This window comes from Panthera uncia, assembly GCF_023721935.1.
Source record: "Panthera uncia isolate 11264 chromosome C1 unlocalized genomic scaffold, Puncia_PCG_1.0 HiC_scaffold_4, whole genome shotgun sequence".
Classification (NCBI taxonomy): Eukaryota; Metazoa; Chordata; class Mammalia; order Carnivora; family Felidae; genus Panthera; species Panthera uncia.
Window position 1 is genome coordinate 29382547 of NW_026057585.1, and position 21350 is coordinate 29403896.

The window sequence follows — 21350 nt, forward strand, 5'->3', positions numbered from 1 at the left end:
TTATTATTAAACCAATCCCTGCAATACCAGGTAAATTTTTTCTTTATGGATATTTTACAAAATAAATGGTGCTGCAGTAGTGCAAGAATACCTCCCCACTGACATTAAGGAATAAACAAGGTGAGGCAAGAAGAGGCTACAGTATTGAAAATCGAGAAGAGGCTACAATGTTGAAAATCATAACTCCGCATTTGCTTCCTTTGTTATGTTATTGGATGCAGTTGGCCAGCCACAGTGACTAGCTTTTTACTTTTAGTAATTTCATTTGAGTTTATGAGTATATTGTAGTACCTAGAAGGCATGACATCACCATAGAAGGTTATAAGATGGTGTAATAAGTTTAAAGTGGACAAAGCATAGGGCAGAAAGAGGACTGAGCACAGCTGATAGAGCATGAGGCTCGGAAGACAGTTCATGACAGATTATTGAAAGGTCCTAAATCTTGTGTCCATCAATGTGTACTCTAAAAATGCAAATCAGTATCTTAAAATGGAATACTAAAATATATTTGATCAAAAAAAGTAGGAAAGGGAGAAGAAGAACAGGTAAGACATACAGAAAACAATATAATAGTTGAACTAAATCCAATTATATCAACAACTATTATAAGCGTAAATGATCTAAACGTTCCAAATAAAAGAGAAACATTGTCAAAGTAGATTTAAAAAGGACTGAATATATGCTGTCTACAAGAGACACACTTTAAATAAAAACAAACAGAAAGTTAAAGGACAGAAACATATATCAAGTAAATAAAAATATTAGACAAATAGACATCAAGAAAAGGAGTGCCATTAAAGGTGAATATACTATATGAATAAAAGAATATATTAAGACAGAAAAATTACAAATATGCTAATAACAGAGTTCCAAAACACATAAAAGCCAAAAATGAAAGAATTAAAGAAATTAATAGACAAATCTTGTACCCCAGTTGAAGATTTCCTACTCCTCTTCCATAATTGATAGGAGAAATAAGCAACAACAAATCTGTAAAGATACAGAAAAGTATGAACAGTGTTATGAGTCGATATGACCTAATTGGCATTTCTAGAACATTATACCCCAAAACATTGGAGTACATTTTCTTTACAAGCGCATATTAAATGTTTACCAAGAGAGACCACATATTGGGCCATGAAAAGATGATCAATAAAATTTAAAACACTGCAGTATTACAGAGTATGTTCTCTCACTGCAACTGAATTAAACTAAAAATCAATATAAAAAGCTATTTAGAGCACTTGTGGTTCTGGGTAGAATGATATAAGCACACCCCACTATATCTGTCCCTCAGTGGGCAACTGTGCAGCCTGGACAGAATGCCTAGAGTAATTGTTGTAGGACTTAGAAAAGTAAATAGTAGCAGGTAGATTGGGGAAGAAGACCAGAATTTGAAATACCACCCAACTTGGGATTTTTCTTTCCTTTGGTATCTCCCTGCTTGAACTCAACACAGCCTGAATCCCAAAAGGTGGTTATCCGCAGAACAAAAGAGACCTTCAGGAGAAGCCCTCTCAGGAGAAGCTCCTCAAGGAGCAGGAATTCCTAATGATGAGACAGAGTGCAGACATTTCCTTTTCTTTCTGTCTGTCTGTCCTCTCGCTCTCCAGCCCTCAAGCAGTCTCATGGCAGTGGTGGCAGAGATGGAGAGAGCCCACAGGGGCCAAAACTCTGCGAGGCGAGAAACTTTCTAAGAAAGATAGCTGCAATCCTAGTGAAGTGGAAGAAAACATACTTGCCTTTCCCTCTCTGTCTTCATGCTACTTGGCCCCAGATGTTGGCACAGTCTCAGAAGTGTGTGAGCCTAGTGGCATAACTAAAACAGCTGGGGGATTGAAAAGGGGAGCTCCTGGTAATCAGAAAGAAGGGATATTGACTTTTCAAAGAATATATTTCCCCTTCCCTCCTTTAAATAGAATGTTCTGTATTTTGTTTTTGTCTAATACTTTGTCATGAACAGATTCACCTTCTCTGTTCTCTTCCAGAATACTATGGAGGTGATGTTATTTCTCTCTGTAAGTATCATATCAAGTCCTCATTGGGGATTAAAATTTTGATCATCTAGTCAAGGTATTTCTGATTCCGCCACTTTACTATTACTTTCCTTCTTGCAAATAATAAGCAGTCTGTAGGGAGACACATTAAGGGAAGGGAATGAAAATATCCTGCTTCTCATCAAAATTTTCCTCTAGATTTAATGTCAATTAAAGACTATTTCCTGTGATAGTTGCGGAATGTTGGTTTCTCCAACTCCATCACTGCCTCCACTCTTGCTAGTTGGCATGTAGCCTTCGACTGCAAGCAAGAGCCATTCATCCCTCCAATTTGTGTATTAATTTACTATTTATATAGGAATCCCTATTCTCTCACATTTTATTACTGCCTTAAATTATTTTGATATTCATGTTGTCCCAGTTGGCACCCCTTCAAGCTGACTCCTGTGTTCCTGTGACATGACTTCCTCTCCCCCCACCCCCACCCTAGTACTTCATTACTCTCTGGCATAAGAAGCTGTTCCAGAACCCTTGATGTACCCTCCCCAACCTTGGAATCAGCCATTTATCTGAAGAGCTCTCATTCCAAGATCTGGATGCTAGGTATACTTGCAGCTACTGAGCTGTGTTTGATTCTTGGCTCTTGATTCCATGGGCAAAGTCTGAAAATAATCTACATCTACATACATAAAATATACCTACAGACACATAGGTACATGTATGTTGCACATATACATACATATTTACACATGTATTTTAGAAATCATGACACCAATTTCAGGCCATTCCCACAGGGTTCATTCTTGCCTTCCCTCATTCCATGTTTGTATGTTCCTTCTTCTACAGTGAGAACACTGATTCCCAAGAATACATTTATTCATTTTCTCGATCCTGAAATATACCTAAAATAATTTCAGAATTGGTCCACTATACTCCTATAATAAACCTATTAGAAAGAGTTCATGATGTGTTCGCAATTCTTCTGCCTCCACACACACACAGCTATATCTACCTACTTACTTCTCCAACACTAAAAGTATATGCTAAAAATCTGTGTCCATAAGTTACTTAGATGAGTTCCTTCCTTCCTTCCCTCCTTTCCCTTTCAGTGTGATTATGGCATTCCTTTGAAACACAGTTGAATTTGTTTGCTACAGCCGTTTTTCAGTGCTGGAAAAATACCCCCATTCTTATTAATTGCATTTTGCTTTGTTGAATATGTATAATATTAACATGCTTCTGAAAGGCAGACTTTGTAAAAAGTGCACTCAGAGAAGTGTTACTCCCTCCTGCATCCTTTTACACCATTTCACCCGTCTCTTACCCCGTGTTGGTAAAGAATTTAACTGCTTTCTAGTTTACCCTTCTTTTTTTCCCCCAAAGATAAGCAGAAAATGAATTTTTTTCTTTCTTTTTTACACAAAGGTGGAATATATATATGTATATATGCATATGTATATATGTACATATATATATATATATATATATATATATATATATATATATATAAAAGCTTTTTTCCTTTAAAAATGTCTTTTGCAAATCCCTCCCTATCAGTGCCTAGAGATCTTCCTCATTCTTTTTTACTGCTGGTAAATAGTCACCCACCATTTATATGTAGTATAGTTTATTCACCCAATATCTTATGTGTGGACATTAAGAAATGTCCAATATTTTGCAATTACAAATGTTGCAATGAATAAGCTTGCATCTATTTATTTTCATATTGTTGGAGGTATACCTTAAGGGTAAATTCCTAGAAGTGGGATTGCTGGAACAAAGGGTAAATGCATTTATAGGACTGTTGGATTTTTCAAATTCCCTCCATAGAGGTTGTATTTTCACAGAGATGTATGGGAGGGTGTGTTCTCCCTCATCCCACTAAGAGCTGCATTTCAATTTTAGATATTTACTTTTATTTCATCCATGATCTTTTTAAAGAAAGAACAATGTTTTAGGGTTCACCACCTCTTGGGGAAATGAATTTAACAGCAGAATTTCAATCTCATATTTATGATTTTAAAATTTTATGAGGAAAACTCCAAAATTATGTAAAACAACATCCATGATAGGATCAAGAATATAAAGTATATGAAGAAAAGGGGAAAACATTAGAGAAAAAAGATCACTAAAACAAATTTTTCTCATTAATTATACCTCAAAACAAGGGGCTTTATAAAATGTATTTACTATAATTTTAAATTGAATTTCTTAAAAATTTAAATCTGTGGAGTCTAAAATTTAAATAAAAATCTTTCTGTAATTGTTACTTCTGACTGCCAACCGTATTCTATAATTGAAAAGGAAAGATTTTTAAAAATTTTCCCAAGTTATGAAACATGGGTACAGTTTCTTCTAGAAAATGCTACTTGAAAGTATTCTTAAAGATAATTTGTTTTGTGCAAAACAGTTAATCAAATATTAAATATGCCACTTGAAAGCGAGACTCTACTTAGTATCTCAATATTCAGGATAAAGGCTATAAAAGCAATTCAGCAATGAGCAAATGAAGAACTTATCATTCCTACACTATAGTGTCAAACTTGTAAGATTTGATGATTAAAAATGTTAATAAACTTCTAATTTGAATTAATTTTTGAGTATGAATAATCAGACTTATTATCACATTCCAAAATTTAACCACAGCTTTGGCAGAATATTAATTTTAGTTAATATCGACTGTTAAGCACTTAGCCAAAATTGTCATTTGATATAATTCTAATTACTAATTCTAATTATCGAATTCTAATTATTTCATGATTTTGTAAAAAGTTTTAAATTCCAGTTAACATACAGTGTAATATTAGTTTCAGGTGTACAGTGTAGTGATTCAACACCTCCCTATGACACTCGGTGCTCATCACAAGTGCCCTCCTTAATCTCCATCACCTATTGAATCCACCACCCCCCAGCCCCCTCCCTTCTGGTAACCGTGAGTTTCTTCTCTACAGTTAAGAATTTGTTTTTTGTTTTGTCTTTTTTTCCCATGATTTTTTTTTTTTTAATTAAAGAGTGGTCTACTACAATAGTCCATCCATACGGTTTATAATCGTGAGTTCTACCAGGAGGCTCCTTTTGGCACGCAACAAGGAGAAATTAAACGGCTGGTAAGTGAGGAGAAGGAATGAGAAAGAGGGGGCAGAGCGGGAGAACTGAGGGTGGAGAAGAGGCAGAGTGGCAGAGAGACTGGTAAAGGAAGAGGAGAAGGAAAAGGGAAGCAAGAAAAAGAAAATTCATCTCCGTGGCAGGGAGGGCTCAATTACTCAATACCCTGCTGTTGTAACTGGCTCTGTCTCCTGCGTCTTCCCTTTGTCTTTAGAAGAGATCGTACCCAGAGCATCCCATACTGGGGAGCACTTTTTTGGCTCTTAAGGAATACACACACCAGACAAGCAAAAAAAAATTCTACAACTTCCTTTTTTAGCAATATCTGTAATAACAGTAACACCGCAACATGTTTTGTCTTTCTAAGTCTAGACTAAGAGGAAACTTTTAGATGTTAGAGCAGGAAGGGCCTGTCACATTATCCTGTCCATTCTCTTTTTCCACAAGGACTCGCCCAAGGTCACACTGCAGAGAGAGGTAGACTGCAAGCTAGGACCCGAGTCCTTAGATGTCCATACCAGTGATCCTTCTTGCAAAACCCATGAGGCCTTTCCTGCATCTTTTGACTGGAGAAATAAAAATTCCTTCTGTCAGGAAAAAGAAAACAACTCAGCTCAAGTGCATCGTTTCTAAAAGGATACTGTAGTAGCCAGTATTATAGTTTCTTTTAAAGGATAAAAAATTCAAAATTTTATTTACTGCACTTTTTGAAAAGTTCCACACTGAATGGAGAGGATTTTGAAAACATCTGTTTACCAATTTCCTACTGGTAACAGAACCTCAGCAGCAATAACTAAATCACCTTCATACTCTTGTCTGTGAAGCCATTAAGCTTAGAAACATGCTGTTTTTGGCAATACAGAAATCAAAGTGGTAGCACAGCAGAGCAGATCTGTGTTAAAGAACAAAAATCCACAGGCTGCTTCAAATATCAACAAGGAACCCTGAAATTTTCTATCAATTTCTTTCCATGGCCTTGTGACATTTTCAACTTAAAACTATAATATTGCTTAACATCAAGGCACTTTGAGAGAGCCTCAGTTGGAAAAGGTAATTTTTGAGTGAGATTCAGCAGAAAAAGGTAATTTTTCAGAGAGGTTCACTGGAAAAAGGTAATTTTCAGAACCAATTGCTGCATTCTTTTTGCTGTTATTTTGTCTCTTTTCTAAGTAGCCCTAATGTCATTCATGGGCACTCTGTGTCAATACATCCATACTGGCTAAGTCGTTTGTGCAAAGTAAGTTTATAGAAACTGTAGCTTTAGGCTATGTTATTCCAGGGCTGTGAAGATCAAACAATGCAATTTCACTTGGAAGTTTCATCAATTTTGCATCAATGTTGATGCTCGAGCTGGAGGCCTGCACCCAGAATCATAATTTCAGCCACACAAAAAAATTTTTTGTTTTTGATGGTGAATCTAATTTCATATGATGATCATTGTTTGGTAATGTCGTGGCTCAGTAATACAGCTCCATAAACCTCTGGTGCTGACCTGCTATTTTGATGGGCAAGCAACGGAGGGGCTTAAGAGCTGATCTGGGCTGTATCAATTCATACTGTTTTGAGATACTAAAGGAAAAATAACTAGTCTTAGAATGCATGTTATTATATGTTATTTGTATAAGTGGAGGAACAAGTATTTTAGAAAGCTGCGACCTTTCATCTATTCATTTTTGGAGAGCTTCAATCCTTAGAAAGGAAATGATGCAATTCAGCTTTAATGGTTTGAAATGAAGACTCTGAAATTATCAGCCTTCTCATACATTTCTCCTTTGATTATATCATCATAGAGGAAAAAAAAAAAAAAAAAAACAACAACCAAGTCCTTCAATGTAAGATGTGAAAGTTGAGGGGCTTTTATGGAAAGAAAAATTTTAAAGCCTCTTTTTTTATTGAAGTAAAACAGCAATCATTAACAGGATAGCATTTTATTCTCTCCTTTATATGTATTTGATTTCAAGTGAATATCAATGGATTTCCTTTCATTAGTCTCTTTGTTTTGTAATTCAGCCTTTGTATAGGAAACTGAACCATACAGAAGTTCATGTTCACCGGTTCTGTAAACATGGAGGTAACACAGTTGGGACACTTTCAACTCTTCATGTGTGCTCAGTAGTGAACACGACTGTTTCTTCTCTTTAAAGAACTTCACTCCCCAGCCCCCAACCTCCAAAAGCACTTTGGGTTGAATACGATCAAATAATGATGACATTTCAACTTAAAAGAACTTTTAATCATGAGGGAAAAAAATGGGTTTTCATCAAAGCTTAACTATCTTTAAGATGGTTTGTTATTTACACCCACTGAGAGAGAAATTAAGTGCATCACCTGTGATCAGTTTGTTGCTTCTCATCTAATTGAGACAGTTTTTTCTCTATAGTTGTCTATTAACAGTTTCATATCTATATGTATATAGAGATACATATAAGATTTTATATTTTTTTAGAGTAGTTTGAGGTTCATAGCAAAATTGAGATTTACCATATACTCCCTGTCCTCACACATGCATAGCCTCCCCCATTATCAACATCCTCTACCAGAGTGGTACATTTGTTATAATAGGTGAATCTACATTGACACATCATTAGCACCCAGAGTGCATAGTTTACAGTAGGGTTCACTCGTGGTGTTGTATGTGCTGTGGGTTTTGACAAATGTATAACAAATGTATGGCTTTTACCACCATTATAGTATCATACAGAATATTTAAACTGTCCTAAAAATCCTCTGTGTTCCACCAATTTATCCCCCCACCCAGTCGCTTTTTACTGTCTCTATAGTTTTCTTTTCCAGAGTGTCATATAGGTGGAATTATACAATATGTAGCCTTTTCACATTAGCTTCTTTCACTTGGTAACATGCACTTAAGATTTCTCCATGTCTTTTCAAAGTTTGATAGCTCATTTCTTTTTAATGCTGAGTAGTTTTCCATTATTTGGATGTAATACAGTGTATCCATTCACCTACTAGAAAACATCTTGGTTGCATCCAAATTTGGGCAGTGATGAATAAAGCTGTACACATCTGTGTGCAGGTTTTTATGTGGACGTAAGTTTTTAACTCCTTTAGGTAAATACCAAAGAGCACAAAAAAAGCCCAACTGTTTCCTATAGTAGCTGTACCACTTTGCATTCCCACCTACAATGTATGACAGTTCCTGTGGCTCCACATTTTTATTAGCATTTGGTATTGTCAGTGTTCAAGATTTGGGCCATTCTAATAGGTGGATGGATAGTAGCATCTCATTAAAAATTTCACACACACACCCCGCCCCTGAACCTGGGTTCTTCTGTCTCTGTTTCACAAATTCCTGTTATAAATCTGATAACCCAGCAGATATTCTGTAAGAATTGGATTGGGGAAGTGAGATGACCCTTGACAGGTATCAGATGATTGGGTAGGGGCAGAGGCCCTTAACAAGTATCAGAGGTGAGGTGGACAGGACCCAGAATGGTGGAGGGTAAACTTTACATAAGGAAATCTACAGGTGATAAACAGCAGGAAAATCCTATGTCCTTGAATGGTTAAAAGTACACCTTACCTTGGGCTCTTATCAGAAGTCTTTGGGTTAATAGCTGAATGCACTAAACAGTTATGTCACAGAGGTACCCAGTTATGTTTTTTTAAATTAAAACTGATAACCAGTTGTATTAATAATAATGAACTGAATGTGCACCACAGTGACCTATTAGAGAATTCAAAATCAATCACTTAAAAAAAATCCCGGCTAGTCAAGATGTATGTAGTATGCTCCCCAAACAATTTACCTTTTCTCTCTTCAATTATCCATCTTACTGATGGAGACTTTCTGTCAGCTAGCACATAAATATTTTAAGTGGAGAGTCTATTTATTATGTTTTTGTTAGGGTCTAACATAATTATAAAGCTCTCTTGGAAGTTCAGGCTCAGAGCCAGTGAAAAAGTCACACGGCACTTAGTTTGTTGCTTTTTACTCCCTACAAATGTGAATGAACTTTATTTGAGAATCTGCATTTCCAACACATTAAGTATCTTTCTCTCATTAACCCTTGTAACTACTTTTGTTGGCCAGTATGTCTATTTGTATAGTCTCTGGATCAGCCTGAGAATAGTGGCATGGGTGGGGATGGCCAGTGTCAGGGAAAGACCATCTGAGATGACCTAGAGGGAAGTGATGACCGGGATTGGCAGAAATGGGTACCAGCCCCTCAGCTATGCCTATCTTTTGGAAAGACTCAGTTAAGAGAAGACACGCAACTACAGCATAGAGTGGAAGGGCCAGAGGTTTGGAATCACTTAGAATGGTGTTTGAGTCCCAGGCTCTGCTCCTCACTGGCCTTGCGACCTTTGCCACATGACTGTCCTCTTATGGCCTCCATGTGGCTTTTTCTTAATGCAGATGTTTAAGATTGTACTTAGCATAAGTGGTTCTTGTGAGATTAAATGAGACAGTGTATTTGTGTGTCCAGTTGAGAGCCCTGTAGGTGGCCAAAAATGGTAGTTATCACGAAGGTGTGTGTCAAAATGTAAAAACATAGCACAAGTGGATTAAAATGGAAAAATTGTCTAAATGGATCCTGCACATAGGATGTCAGAGTAGGCACGGTGGATTCTAATAGTATTTTGTTCTGTATTGGTGATAGCACTTGCTACTCCAAACTTCTTATTTATTTAAAATGACTTTTGGTGGGGGGCCTGGGTGGCTCAGTTGGTTAAGTGTCCGACTCTTGATTTCGGCTCAAGTCATGATTTCACAGTTTTGTGAGTTCAAACCCCACACTGGGCTCTGCGGTGGCAGCACAGAGCTCGCCTGGGATTCTCTTTCTCCCTCTCTTTCTGCCCCTCCTTGACTCATGCTGTGTCACTCTCAAATAAATAAAACTTACCAAAAAACAACTTTTGGTAAAGATAAGGTATGTTTGGTTTTGACCTTCTACATCTTACCAGTAGACATGCCCTGATGATGAGCTTTGGAGGTTAGACAGGGAAGGGCTTGCTTCACTCTCTGGGAGAAAAGACTGCACACTCAGTGAGCTAAGGGTGACCTGTTATGACAAAGCAGAGCAGCACGCATCCCCATCTTTACATTCCAGTGAATACTCTTTGGCAAAGTAAGGATTCTGTTAATGCTCCATGACAAGTAATAGGGTAGGATTATCAGATGCATGCAACCATCTCATTAACTTCTTTCCTCCCCCCAAATATTGTATGAGACATCCTTCTGTGAGATCACCAAATCACAAATGCCTTCTAATGACTGTTTATGCTCTATGCTCAAAAATACCCTGTAACTCGCCTTGGGTGGCTCAGTCGGTTAAGCATCCGACTTCGGCTCAGGTCAGGATCTCACAGCTCATGAGTTCAAGCCCTGCATTGAGCTCTATGCTGACAAACTCAGAGCCTGGAGCCTGCTTCAGATTCTGTGTCTCCCTCTCCCCCCACCTCTCTCTCTCTCTGCCCCTCCCCTGCTCATGCTCTGTGTCTCTCTCTCTCAAAAATAAACATTAAAAAATATATATAAAAATGCCCTAAATGTGCTATCATTATTAAGAAATTTGAGGGTGGTTTATTTTTGTTTCAAATTTTAGGATTTTAAAATCTCTTTATGATTGGTTTTGTTGTAGCTATGTCTTTAAATTCATGCTCTTTTTTAAATAGAAAATTACAGGAAAGATTTCTATTTCCTATTGCCCCATCCACATGAGAGCCTCTTGGGACTGTTTCACGTGTACAACTATAAATCTCACAATGTACATATAGTGGGTATAAATAAATATAAAATTTCCATAGAAAATATGAAAGTATGTGAATATATTTCACTGTAATATATAAATACATGGATGTAAATGAAGAGGTTTGTTTTCTTCTCTTTTCAAAGCTCTGCTTCCAGCCTATAGGTCAGTCATATCATAAAATCCTGAATAAAATCCTTGCAGGCCCACATCTTAGGTGGGCTTTCCCACCCCCTCCCATATTTTCTCTCAAAGACACATCCACTTAAGTCTACCTTTAGCAGCCCGAAGAAGTGATGTCATTACTGATCCTGGCCAGATGACTCAAAGCCTAAAGGGGCTGTTTAAAAAGGGAAAATGTAAAAGCATGGCATATTTTATAGAGAAATTTGAGGTTTATCCAGGCTTCGTTATTTCCAGGTTCACGACTGAGAAAAATCAAGACCTTTCCTGAGACGATTTGTTAGGTAATGAGATCTTTATAATTTCACCAGCCATTTACCTTCCTGAATCTCTAGGTTTCTCTACCAATGCTGCATTCCTTTGTTTTCATAGACAGCATGCCATTTTGGTTTTGGTTTTGTTTGTTAAGTGAGATCTGGAGATTTTTTTTGTCCAAAATGTACAGTGAAATATTAAACTTGGCGGCTGGCCCCAGGTTATTATTTGTAACCAAGTTCAGGCTCAGAAGAGGCAGAATTGGGGATAATTCTGTTAAAACAAAGCAAAAAGAAAAAAAAGAAAAAGCCTGTCCTTTTTCTTGGAGTTGTACTTTGGGGGTATGTGAGGGATGGGGTTTTATCAATTACACCTGAGTTAGCAGGAAAAAGACTCTTTCCAACTATAGAATTCACCTCCTTCTTGCTTCTGCTATTCAGTTTAGAGCCACAGGGACACCATCCATCAAAAGAACCTTTCCTGAAGAGGAGAATCTTGTTAAGGCTGGCTGTCAACTTGAGAAAACTAATCATGGTATTGCACAACAAAATGATTTTATACTGCTTTTCTCCTTCTTGTCTACTGAGCAGTCTATTAAGGAGAGAGGCCGACAGATGTTCAGCAACCAACTAAAAATAGATAACCTGCTTTAAATATCAAGTGTGCCTGCTCGGTGCTGGAGTGACACAATGTGTCTCGCGTGTGCACAGAATGGAATTCGGATTGGAGACAAGAAGCTGGCTCAGATTGGATAGCAGAGATGTGGACTGGTGGGCAGTTCCTATAGCCAAATGATTTAATGACTTCTTGAAAATGACTTTCTTTTCCATGGCCAGATTATGTCAAAATGTGTGTGCTCCTCCTGAGCTGGGTGTATATTATGTCCTATGGTAGCTCAACTTGGAGTCAGATCGATTAGTGGGTTTGAGTCTGCAAAATAGACTGAAGGCATTTTATTTTCTGCTTGCTGTGTTCTTTTTATCTTCTCTTCAATGTAGCTTTCCTTTCCCCCTTTATGCTATGCTACTAGCTGAATGCTGATGACCCAACAGGACAATAACAGCCAAGTTGCATTTAATGGTAATCTGGTGGCCACTGCTGCCTGGTTACCCACTGATACTGAACTTGGCCCCAGGAGCAAAGAGTTTCATTCTTGTTTACACCTGAGAGCAAATCATGGAAGCATGCATCCTTCAACTTTCAGTTCTTGACTTGCCTTTTCTTTAAAGTCTTCCCTAAGGACGCTACGATGTTCTTCCTCTCCCCTCAACAACTATAGAACCCAATCTCTCTCTCACTGTCCCCCCCCCTCACTCTCTCCCTCTTTCCCCCAACCCCCTTTCTCCTTCCCTCCCTCCCTCCTGCATGCATTTACCACTCAGCATTTTCTGTTGCTTCCTTAGTAATAAGTGTTGGCCATGGCTTTCCCTTTTTGTGTATAGTAAGTAAATACCTGTTGATTAGTTAGATTGCATGTTCCAGACAGAGGGCCTAAGGGTAGATAGTCTTTGTCAGTAGAGCAGTGGTTTGTAACAGTTTGGGAAAGGAGAGGACCCCTTTAGGAAACAGATGCAAATTGCAAATTTTCTACCAAAAAAATGTACATATAAACAGAAACAAAACCTATGTATATACTTGCAGAGGGCTCCCTGATTCCCCCTGAAGGCGATCTAAAGAATCTTGATTAAGAATCTTGCTGTAGTGGTGCCTGCGTGGCTCAGTTGGTTAAGAGTCTGACTTCGGCCTATGTCATGATATAGCTGTTCGTGAGTTTGAGCCCCACGTCAGGCTCTATGCTGACAGCTCAGAGCCTAGAGCCTAGAGCCTGTTTCAGATTCTGTGTCTCCCTCTCTCTTTCTGCCCCTCCCTGCTCATGTTCTGTCTGTCTGTCTGTCTGTCTGTCTCTCTCTCTCTCTCTCAAAAATAAATAAACATTTTTAAAAAATATTGAAAAAAAAGAATCTTGCTGTAAAAGGACGTGTTCTGTGTGAGAGTCCTTCTAGGAGTCCTAGGGGCAAGGTCAAGGCACCTACTGATTTCTCTTACAGCAGGCAGAAAACAGCCTACTTAATTCATGAATATACATATAAGCTGGCTCTCTCAGGTTATGCACCTATATCTGAACATACATATCTATGAGGTTGGGAGGCAACAATATATAGTGGAAAGATCAATTTAACTTAACCTAATTGGATCTGCATTTGAATCTAGGCTCTGCCTCTTACTACCTGTGAGACTGTGGCCAAGCCACTTACCATCTCTGGGCCTTAGTTTTCTTATTTGTCACCTAGGGATGAAGTTAAGTTCTACTTCAGATGGAGATATAAAAACACTTAGTTCTGTCCCCCTCTCTTCTTGAGTAAAAGGAGATCTTTAATAGTCCCTGGGTTGGAGTTGTTAGGGCTGGCAGGGTCCATAGTGGTGGAACACAGTGAATTGTGGAGGAAAGTAATACTGGATAATGATACCTGGAGGATGTTCTTCTGTGGCTGATAGGCCATGTTTCTGATCACATGTAGGATACTTCCTGAGGGCTCCCAGAACACAAGAGGGCCAGAGTCCTTCATCAGCAGGTAGAGGGAAAGGAATTGGAGTGATATCTATAAAGGTAACCCTTTAAACTCCAAGATAGCAAAGAATTTATGTCTCTGTGTAGTATTGTATCCCAAGCACCTAGAAGGAGAGAGCCTGGTAAGCACTTAAAACTTCCATTGAATGAGCAAATGAATGAATGAGTGAATGAATTTGCATATGCACGTTGTGCAAGTTAGGTTTGAGAACTCTTGAATTACATATATAAGCAGTATTCTTTGGAAGGTTTTTTAATATGTGGATTGGAACACTCATTGCTGAGATGGCAGTTCTACCAGAATTGATCTACAGATGCAATACAACTCCAATTGAAATTTCAACAGGTTTTTTGGTAGAAACTGGCAAGCTGATTTTAAAAGGTATATGGAAATATAAAGGGCTTAGAAAGACTAAAATAATTAAAAGAAAACAAAGAGAAGTTACCATTTCTGATTTCAAGACTTACTATAAATCTACATTTACTAAGATAAATTGATATTGGCAAAAAGATAGACAAATAGATCATTGGAACAGAGGAAGAGTTTAGAAACAGACCCACATATAAATGGTGAATTGATTTTTTTTTTGACAAAACAATTTAATGGGGAAAGGAAAGCTTTTTGACAAATGTTAATGGGTCAAATGGATACCCATGTGGGAAAAAAAAAATGAACATTGACCCTTAACTCACACCACACACAAAAATTACCTTAAAATAGATCATAGAACTGAGTCTAAAACCTGAAACTATAATATTTCCCATCCCCCAAAAAACAGAGAGGAGCATCTTTGCAAACTTGGGGCAGGCAAAGTTTTATTAACACATAAAAGATAAACTGTGTAAGAAAAAAAACTGATAAATTGAGCTTCATCAAAATTTAAAACATCTGCTTTTGAAAAGGTATACCTTTTAGAAAACAAAGCAAGCCACAGAATGGGAGGAAATATCTGTATATGTTTATGTAACACATGTATCAGGCAAATAATTTGCATCTAGAGTATGTAAAGAACTCTTAGAGCTCAATAACAAGATAAACAGCTCAGTAAAAACTGGGCAAGATATTTAAACATACATTTCACAGAAGATAGGAAAATGGACAGGAAACACATAAAAAGATGTTCCATATTATCAGTTACTGGAGAAATCCAAACCCATGATGAAATACCACTTGACATTTATTAGACTTGAGTTAACATTAAAAAGATTGACCATACAAGTATTTATGGACTGGAACTATTTGTGGGAATTTAAAATGGTACAAGTGCTTTGGAAATACATTTGGCACTTTTGTAAAAAAATTAAGCATACACACACCATATGACCCAGAAATTCTAGGTTTTTACACAAAGAGAAATAAAAGCATATATCCTCACAAAAACTTGTATATAAACACACAACAGATTTATCTGTAATAACTGAAATCTGGAAATCCAATGTCCATCAAAAGGTGAATAGCAAATTGTGGTACATCCATTTAATAGAATGTTTCTCAGTAACAAAATGGAATAAGTTTTTGGTACATGCAACAACATAGATGAATCTCAAATAACATGCCAAGTGAGATAAGGCAGATAAAAACAGTATATACATAGAATCCTAGAAAATGCAGTATAGTTTTAGAAAGTAAAGGAGGCAGGGCTAGGGACGGATGAGCTACAGAGGGGCATGGGAAACGTTTGGGGATGATGAAAATATTCGTATATTGATTGTGATGGTTGTTTCATGGTGCATATATATGCCAAAACTCATTAACTTACATACTTAAAATCTATGCAATTTATCGTACATCAATTATACTTCAATAAAATAAAAAACATGCAAAAGCTATTAAGTATATAAACTTTAAAAGTGAAAGATGTGAAAGAAACACTAAAAATGTTGTTACTCATAGGCAGTGGGATTACAAGTAATTTTTTGCATACATTTATACATTTTTTCTATATTTTCTAGGCTGTACATATATTTGCTGTGTCTACTCTAACAAAACACCACAATGTGGGTGGATTAAAAACAACATAAATCTATTATCTCACAGTTTTGGAGGCCAGGAGTCTCAAGTTAGTATCGCTGGGCAAACAAACATCAAGGTTTCGGTGGACTGGGCTCCCCGGGGGCTGTAGGGGATTGTAGGTTTCTTGCCTCTTCCAGCTTCTGGTGGCTCTAGCGTTCCTTGGCTTGTGGTTGCATCACTTCATCCTTCAAGACCAGCATCTTCAAATCTCCCTCTGTTCTATCTTATATCACCTTCCCCCTGTGTGCAGTTAAATCTCTGTGTCCTTCTTACAAGAAGGCGTGTGATTTCATTTAGGGCCCACCAAGATGATATTGGATAATCTTCTCATGCCCAAATCCTTAATCCCATCTACAAAGACCCCTTTTCCAAATAAATTAAAAATTACAGGTTCCAGGGATTAGGACCTGACATTTTTGGTGGACATTTTTTTTTAGCCACTAGAGCACATTTCCCGCCCCCCCCCCAATATTTTTGTTTTTTATTTTCCTTGCATTTGATTTTTTAAAAATATTGGAGTTGTATAAGTAATAAATGAATATATGTTTATTATAAAAAAATCAGACAATATAAAATGTTACGGAGTAAAAATCAAAGTTCACTGTGATACCAGCCAGCACTATACTTAAAGTGGAGTTCCTTTATGGACAAGGAATTCACTAAATGCACATCTATGTGCTATTCCTGTGAGACACACACAGCATAATTTATTTTGTAATAACTGCTGTCAACAGTTCAGTGTGCATCCTTTTGGCCCCATCATTGTAAATTTATATAAGGTGTATTTGTAACATAAGGGATATTATAATTTCATATGGTGTGTGTGTGCGTGTGTGCATGCCCAGTTTTGTTTTTTATAAATGGGAATTACATTATTCATTTTACTTCACAAAAACCACTTTTTTCCTTAACAACATTCTTAGAGATATCTCCATGTCTGTGCCTAAGGTTCCATTTCCTTTGTATTACTTGAATGCAGAGATGTGTCTTTATTTTGCCAGTCCCTTTTGTTGAATTTTGGTTTTCATTTTTTTACCATTAACAGTAACATTACAGTGAACATCTTGTACATATGTGCTTTGGACACATGCACAATATTCCTGTTAGGTTAGATTCCTAGGAGTAGATTGCTAAATCAAAGAGTATATAAATTTTATTTTTCTTTTTTAAGTTTTTATTTAAATTCCAGTTAGCATACAGTGTAATATTTGTTTCAGGTGTAGAATTTGGTGACTCATCACTTACATACAACACCTGGTGCTTGTCACAAGTGCATTCCTTAATCCCCATCCCCCTCCCCTGCCACCTCCCCTCCAGTAACCCTCAGTTTGTTCTCTATAGTTAAGAATCTGTTTCCTGGTTTGCCTCTTTTTTCCCCACTATATTTATTTTTTTTTTTAATTTCTTAAATTCCACATATGAGTGAAATCATACGGCATTTGTTTTTCTCGTGGACTACTAGGTATTTGCCACAGGGTTCAAAAAATACTGATTCGAAGGGATACATGCCCCCCAATGTTTATTGCAGCATCATCAATAATAGCCAAATTATAGAGAGAGCCCAAATATTCATCTACAAATGAATGGATAAGGAAGATATGATGTACACACACACACACACACACACACACACACATATACATGATGAAATATTACTCAGCCATAAAAAGAATGAAATTTTGTCATTCGCCATGACATGGACAGAGCTTAGAGAGTATTATGCTAAGTGAAATAAGTCAGAGAAAGAGTACATGTATTTTAAATTTTGATAAGTACTGCCAATTTTCCAAAAAGGCTATTCCAACGTACACTTCTACAATATCATATGGAAATATTCTTTTGCCCACATATTTGCTACTACAGATACTATTTTTTCTCCTTTTTGGCAATCCAATGGGCAAAAAGTGGTACTGTTTTAATTATGACTTCTTAATTAACAAGATTGAGCATGTTTTCATAAGTACTGGTCATTTATTTCTCTTTTTGGGGCTTGCCTCTTTTTATATTCACTAATTTTTCCATTGAATTATCTTTATTTTTCATTCATTTAATGGAAGTATTTATATGTTACCGATTTTTAACTCTATTACACGTGATGCAAGCATTTTCTCCCTGTTTGTCATTTGTCTTATAACTTTGTTAAGGAAATCTTAGAAGTTAAAATTTTTTATGTAGTTAGTGTATCTTTTGCTTTGTGGGTTATAGCTTCTTCATTTTGCTTAGGAAGGACAGCCTACCCTAAGATTACTAAAACATTCTCTGTGTTTTTGTCTAGTAGTGTGCACTTGTTATAAGGAGAATGAAAAGTCATCTGAAAATGAAGGACCACATGTCCAACAATCCAAATGCTTTATCAGAGTAGAGTAGATGCTTCAGCCAGACTCTGTGGGTTTTTTTTCTGAGTGTGTAACCTTGGGCAGGTTCCTTAACCTTCTGTGCTTCAGTTTCTCCATCTGTAAAATGAGGTAAATAATTGTGCCTACTTCAAGGGATGGTTGTGAGATTCAAATGAGTGAATAGATGTTGAGTGCTTTGCTTAGTGTTGGGCATATAAAAATGTCTGAGTGTTAGCCAAAATGTGGACTGCTTGTGTTACTGTCTTAATCTAAGAAGGAAGAAGAAAGGCGACTCTGTTTTAAATACCTGCAAGTTCTGACATTGACACGGGTGCTTGTATTCCGTGTCTTATGTGGTAACTGTTACCACTGAGGCTCAGTGAAGCAAAGTGTCCCTTCATAGTCACACAGGTAGGAAGTGATTAAGCCAGGGCAGCTCATGTTCTTTCATGACAACCCTGAGGTAGCCTAAGTAGAGGCTTATATTCAGAAGTCACTCTTTGTCACCTTCCTGTTTGAAGAGTGTCCTACAAGCTTTGTGACTTGGAAAGACTATGGAGCCTTAAGATTACTGCTGCACTTAATTAATGTAGCTGAGAAACTGAAAAAAAAAAAAGTGCAGGACGTTGTTTGAATGTATTGGCCTATATCTACTATCTGTTTCATTGTGTGGCCTGCCTACCTCTGTTAAAAAAGAAATGAGACAACCCATATTAAGTCCTGTGGGTCACTATGTTCTAGTATTGTTTTAACATTTTGTTAAAGATCGATGATAAGCTGATAAATGGCAAACTAAACAAAATTTCCTTTTTTGTACCTTAAATATGTTTCCTTAAAATTTTTAAAGTTTATTTAATTTTGAGAAAGAGAGAGAGACAGAGAATCCCAAGTAGGCTCCGTACTGTCAGTGTAGAGCCTAACACAGGGCTGGAACTCACCAACCATGAGATCATGACCTGAGCCAAAACCAAGAGTTGGCTGCTTAACTGACTGAGCCATCCAGACACCCCAGTACCTTAAATATGTTTGATGGTCTGTGTATGCTTTTGTTTCCGGGAAATGTAAGGAACCAATTATTTCTTCTTTATCATCATAAACACTGAAGCTGCAATACATTCATGCTAACTATAAGAGGCAGTAGTGCATTATGATCAAGGATCAGACTCCAGGAGCCAAGCTACAAGGCTGAAATCCCATTTCCATCATTTAGTTTTGTGACCTTGGTTAGTGTATTTAACCTCCCTTATTGGTAAACTGAGAACCAGTAGTGGCTTTTCCATCCATTTCTATTACGTATTGGCTCTTTCCTCATTCTATTAGCACCTGGAGTATTTGGATGGCTATTCACTCCAGCAAAGGATATCACAGTAGAAATAAAAGGGAATCAAAACACAGAGCTTTTGTGTTTCAAAACAGTTCCTATAGCAAATAAGAGATATAATATTATTAAAGAAAAAGCCTTTGAGTTAGGATAGCCCTGCTCATTTGGTTTCATTTCAGAAGTCTAAGCTCTAAAGGTTTCAGGCCGTAAGCAGATCTGGTCCCCCACCCCACCATAAAATAGGTTCAGAAGAATAGAAAAGAGCCAAGGGTGTCACACTCCCAGACTTGATGGTGTCCATGGATGGTTTTGAGGAGGAATAGAAAAGAGAAAGAAGCTGGTCTGAGAGGAGGAGACCTGTATCCTGTGCACCAACCGCTTCCACCCTGCAGTGAGTGCTGGTGGAGGTGGAATCTCCAGGAAGGTTTGAGTTCTTGAGAACAGCTGGCTGTTTGCTTCACTTAGGAAAAAGGTCTTGTTACCGCTGACATCCAGCTTGGTGTGTGGCAAAAAAAAAAAAAAAAAAAAAAAAAAGTAGGGTGTCTGCACACAGGGCTGGCTTCTTAAGTTACCTGTGTAGTCACACAAAGGGCCTTGCCCATGGTTTAATGCTCTTCTATTGCTGTCTTAAAATTCTTAATTTTTGAACAAGGGCCCGAGAATTTTCATTTTGCACCGGGCCCCACAAATTATGTAGCTGGTGCTGTCTGCACAAAGAGACCAGAAACAATTCTGAGTCCCTGGCCTAAACGGGACCAGTGTAATAATGTTTCCCACCCACTGAGTGGGAGAGAAGTAGTTGGGAGAGACAGCTGACAACTGACACTTTGTAGCGGGGACAAGGAAAATGCATTAGTGACGTGCATAGACTGGTGACAAAAGACCAGATGGGACAGTAGACATGTTGGTGGATGCTAGCCCAGGTACTGGATGCCACTGTGGACCAGAGGCTCCCAGCTAATGCTTTGATATCCCACAAGTATCTGTGAACTCCTCATCTCCCAAGAGGATACGGGGGAGACATGGAACAGCCTGAGATTTTGTTTCTCACACCCTGCCCAACAGGGCCTCAAAATACAGTTAATCAATAATAATAAAAATAGTGACGTTTCTTGCATGCACAAACTGAAGATTTGTACCTCCCACAAAAGTAAAAGTGTGACTTTTTTATGAATTGGTTTATTTGTTTGTACATGCACTGCTTTCCATGTAGGTACTCTGCATTTTGCATGTGGGTGGTGTTAGTTACATTTAGAGCTGATAGTTTTGTCCTCCTTAAATTAGTGGAGTTTCTCCCTGCTGGCAGTTAAGATACTGAATTATTTTTCAAATGACTTTAACTGAGTAATTCTCAGGTGACCTAAACTAATTTCTTGGCCTTGTAAATCTCAGACTTAATTTTCAACCTTCCCTTGTTAGGGCATATCTTGGAAAGCTAACGTGCATTTGTTAAACTCTGAATTACAGAAGACAGGCAACCATCTGGAACCGGAAAAGTGCAGGGTTTCAGAAGAGCCCTTCACGTTGTGAAGCATCATTCACGTGCTCTCAAGTCTGCCTTGCACTGTAGAGGACTATGACAGCCACCCGGGTCTCCTCCAGCACAAGCCACTCAAAATGGTACTATAAGTAAATGGGGTGTGTGACTTGAAAGGATCACCAAGTCTGAGGAAAATCAAACCATATGTGTTAGGACAGAAGGTCTCCCCCATGTAAGCAAAATATTTTGGTGTCTTGAGATTTAAGTCACTGTAAAAAGAATTGTTAAAATCAGGCTTGGTTTGTTAGAGATTATGTTTCGAAGTGCAGGGAGCCTACAGTGCCTTTGTACAGTGTACTAAGAAACCATCTTTTCTGTG